This window comes from Mesoplodon bidens (genome assembly GCF_964165515.1).
Source record: "Mesoplodon bidens genome assembly, chromosome: 18".
Lineage (NCBI taxonomy): Eukaryota > Metazoa > Chordata > Mammalia > Artiodactyla > Ziphiidae > Mesoplodon > Mesoplodon bidens.
Window position 1 is genome coordinate 55,873,022 of NC_138175.1, and position 5,360 is coordinate 55,878,381.

Here is a 5,360-nt window from a genome sequence, read left to right on the forward strand (position 1 = left end):
ATATTTTTTTAAACTGAGAAAAGAATATTATACTGTACATATATTCTGCCTACATACTATAAATAAGCAAATGATAAAGAACACACAATATATTGTAAAACTAAATAAACAAAAACTGGCTTATCTAATGAATTACTTAAATAAGTTGAAGTTAAGAATTGGGAGACAAATATAGCATAAAGAAAGTGAAGAATCTGATAAAAAATTTAAAAAAAATTTTTTCTAAATACCTTCTATAAAACAATGTACCCATAAAGAAGTATAAAATATTCTGAAAGGCCATGATATGCAAATCAAACTAAAATATTTATAAATGAAATTTTCTGCAGTTACAGTAACAATGAATGAATATTGCAATTCACTACCTATGCAGTGCACTTAAATATCCAGTTCATTGGCTCCAAATCACATGTAATAAAGAGTGAGCAATTTGCAACTTTATTAATAGGGTCAGAAACAATGTTGTTGAGAATAAAGTACAACAGAAAAGCATACAAGATATAATGCAAACAAAGGATGTCATAATAAACATTAAAGAATATTTATATATATATATATATATATATATATATATTTTTTTTTTTTTTTTTTTTTTTTTTTTTTTTTTTTGTGGTACGTGGGCCTCTCACTGTTGTGGCCTCTCCCGTTGCGGAGCACAGGCTCCAGACGCACAGGCCCAGCGGCCATGGCTCACGGGCCCAGCCGCTCCGCGGCATGTGGGATCTTCCCAGACCGGGGCACGAACCCGTCTCCCCTGCATCGGCAGGCGGACTCCCAACCACTGCGCCACCAGGGAAGCCCAATATATATATATATATATATATTTTTTTTTTTTTCCAATATATATTTTTATACAATAGTAACTTTTGAGCCTTTACCATAAAATATGCACTATTCTAAGCCATCTAACAATACTAAATTCTTTTAAAAGGCTTGAGGAAAATTATCACAATTTTTCAATTAAGGGAAACAGACTCACAGGTTTATGTACATGACCCCAATTGACAAAGAAACTAGTGAGACAACCAGGATTTGAACCTGGACCTACAGTCTGAGAAAACATACTCTTAATCATGACCACCTACCCAAACAGTGTACATTACAAAATGTTACCAAAAAATCAGGAGTTTAGAAAGAAAACTTCAAGAAAGATGCGATAAGAGGGCTTCCCTGATGGCGCAGTGGTTGAGAGTCCGCCTGCCAATGCAGGGGACACGGGTTCGTGCCCTGGTCTGGGAAGATCCCATATGCCGCGGAGCAGCTGGGCCCGTGAGCCATGGCCACTGAGCCTGCGCGTCCGGAGCCTGTGTTCCTCAAAGGGAGAGGCCGCAAAAGTGAGAGGCCCACGTACTGCACAAAAAAAAAAAAAAAAAAAGATGCGATAAGAAGTGAGCTGTGTAAGTAATAATGTTATTCAGCCAACCCTCCTGGAAATGGATTCTGAGTCATCATGGCTGCACTTACTTATTTAGGTTCTGTCACGAAAAAGTTATTCAATGAATGAAGACAGGGTATTTTTACATGTGGAAGATGGAGGGATGGGTGAAGATGTCCTGTGGAAACTGGGAAGTTCCAGAGAACAACTTAAATATGCTAGGAATGAGTGTTTCCATCCACATCAAGATACCATGTAAGGAAAGATAAGGACTGAGAAAGGGCCTGAGTGACAGGCAGGGTATACGCATACGTGGGAGCACAGCTTGTGACTGCACATCTGTGTGAATATAACTATAAGAGGGCAACTAAAATACTGACCTTAATAGAAAAGAAGAGCTGGTTCACCAAGAAGCATACTACTGTCCAATTTTTAACTATGAGATTTACACTATGAGATTTTAAAACAAAGAGATTGTGATGTTGTAGAGAGAGAACAGGTTTACATCTATTACACTATTTACTATGTCATGTATCCCACTGAATATTCCATAAGCTCCATTTCCATGCATATCTTCAATAAAAACATACATAATATTCTAGGTGATTGGGCAAGCATTTGCTGAGCAGAAACCAGAACGAAAAACCAGGAAAAGGCAAACTAAAGCAGGTAGATGAGTTTATTCTGTGCATACACATGCAGACCTAAGTAACTGTACCCACAGTACCATAAAGTAGGGAGACCATGATTTCAGAATGAAGATCCTGGCTGGGTGAGCAGAGCTCATATGGGGAAACAAGGCTAGCAGAAGGTGTTTGCCAAAGTCTGAGCATTTTAAGGATATGATCACATTAGTTAAGAACATGAACAAAAAGAAAAATGTTACTAAAATATTAATAAGACACTTTAAAAAAAGGAATGTATTGACTTTGGTATATCAAAAGTTTATGCTAACACTCCATGTTATTAAACACGACAGAGTTCCTTTAGCTGGCCTCTCTAATTATCAAAAATCATACCAATGCATTCCTTAACACAAGCTCTGCAAGGAGAAAAAAAACAATGAGGAACGATGTTAGGAGGATAACAGAACAATAGACCACATGGAACTCATTAACACAAGAGGAACACAAGTTAAAAACAATAAACAAAAAAGACTTTGGGAAAACTCTACAAACCAGTAAAGAAGCTGGAGGACCTAAGAAATTGCCTGCCCCCAAAACGCTAAACCGAAAAGTGTAGGAAAGACTATGACAATTTCCTGGCCTTCGACTCCCCAGCTCTTTCTTATATATCATTGAGATTGAACTGTAGGAAGCCTCCCAATTCCCATATGTGTGCTCAAGAGGAAATTTAAAACAAAATCACAATGAGGTATTACCTCATGCCTGTCAGAATAGCTGCCATTAAAAAGACAGGAGATGCCAAGTGTTGTTGAGAATGGGGAAGAAATGGAACTCTAACAACTATATTGGAGAATGTGAATTGGTGCAGCCACTTTGGAAGACACTTTAAGGTTCCTCAAAATATATTTTTAAAAATATATACCGGGCTTCCCTGGTGGCGCAGTGGTTGAGAATCCGCCTGCCGATGCAGGGGACACGGGATCGTGCCCCGGTCTGGGAAGATCCCACATGCCGCAGAGCGGCTAGGCCCGTGAGCCATGGCTGCTGAGCCTGCGCGTCCGGAGCCTGTGCTCCGCAACGGGAGAGGCCACAACAGTGAGAGGCCCGCGTACCAAAAAAAAAAAAAAAATATATATATATATATATATATATATATATATATATACCATATAATGGACCAATTGCACTACGAAATCATTGTCTTAAAAAGATACCTGCACTCCCACGTTCATTACAGAACTATTTACAATAGTCAAGGCTTGAAAACAATCTAAGTGTCCAACAGACAATGGACAAAAAAAAAATCTGGTAGATATACAACAATATTTACTCATGAAAAAGGAGGAAATCAGGTGATCTGTACCAACTCGGTTGGACACTGTGAATATTTGCTCAGCAAATTATTCAGCAATAAAGACTAATATTGAATGTTCTCACTTATCAGTGGAACACATTATTAAAAAGAAAAAAAGAGTCAAACTAATAGAAACAGAGTAGGTATTGGGGGTTCGCAGAGGGAGGAGTTATTTGTCAAAAGAATAAATTTCCAGTTGTAACTGAATTATAAGAATCAAATGTACAGTATGGTGATTATAGTTATCAATACTGTGGTCTATAATTCAAAGTTTTCGAGACAGTAGACCTTAAATGTCCTCACAACACAAAAAATACTATAATTAATGAGTGGATGATGTGTTAAGAAAACTATTGAGGTAACCACTTTGCAATATAAATATATATCAAATCATCACACGGGACATTTTAAATTTACACCATGTTATAATTTAATTAAATTTCAAAAAAGCAGGGAAAGAGAAAATACAATAAATACACAAAAGAGGTACTGGTTTACCATGTATATTTTTTTTAAAAAAAAGAACAAAAGGGAAAGATCTTAGAAATATATACGCCTAAGGTATCAGAAGGTTAGGAAAAAGAATTAGATTAGACATAAATGAAATACAGAATAAAAACTACAGAAAATAACAACACTACAAGTTGGTTTCCTGATAATAACAAAATTGACAAACTCTTACTGGCACTGAATATCAAAAAAAGAGATAAGACCAAAATTATTAAATCAGAAATCAAAGAGGGTACATTACAACAGACTGAAACTGATTCTACAGAAATCAAAACAACGAGAAGAAAATACTAACACAGTTCTATGCCTAATTTTAGATAACCTAGAAGAAATGGATAAATTCTTGGAGAAACACAACCTGCCAAGACAGAATCATGATGAAATTAAAAATCTAAACAAACCTATAATCTGTAAGGAGATAAATCACTAATCAAAAACCATTCAACACAGGAAAGCCAGACAACTTCACTGCAGAATTCTATGCAACATTTAAAAACAATTAAGACCAACCTTCCTTAAATCCATCCCCCCAAAATTGAAGAAAATGAAACAGTTCAAAACTCTCTCTCAGGTCAGAATTACTCAAAGACCAAAGTCAGACAAAGACACTACAAGATAATCTGAGACTAAATTCTCTTATGAATAATGATGGAAATATCATCAATAAAATAGTCAACTAAAATAAACACAACATTTAAATTATTATGTACCATGACTAATGGCATATAATTTTGAAATATAAGGATCGTTCAACATACGAAAGAAAACGACAATATGATCATCTCAATTGATGCAGAAAGAGCAGCTGACGAAAGTCAACAGCATTTCATGATAAAAACACTCAATAAACTAGAAATACAAAAAAGTTACCTCAACATAATAAAGGACATATATTAACAACCTACAGCTAACATAATACTCAGTGGTGAATAACTTAAAGCTTTTCCTCTAAAATCAGGAACAAGTTGAGAATACCTGCCATCACTATTTCTAAAAACATATTACTACAAGTCCTAGAAAGAACAAAGAGGCAGAAAAAGAGATAAAAGGTATCCAAATAGAAAAAGTGAGCATTACTTTTTCTCTCTGTTGACAAATTACATAATTTAATATGTAGAAAACTCTGAAGGTTCTGCAAAATAAACCTGCGAGAAAATAATGAAGGAAATCAGAAAAATTACAAGATCTAAAATCAACAGGCAAAAATCAGTTGTGTTTCTATACATTAACAATGAACAATAAAGAAAGTCAGAAAACAATTTCATTTAGAATAAAATAAATACTTGGAATAACCTTATACAAAAAGGTAAAGATTTGCACACAGTAAACTAAAAACAGACCTGAAAAGTACTAGAAAAGACACAAATTAATGCAAAGATATTCCAAGTTGTTGTCTTGGAAGTCAATATTGTCAGGATGTCAGTACTACCCAAAGCATCAACAGAGACAACCCAATCCCTAGCAAAATCCCAATAGTGTTTCTTGAAGAAATAGA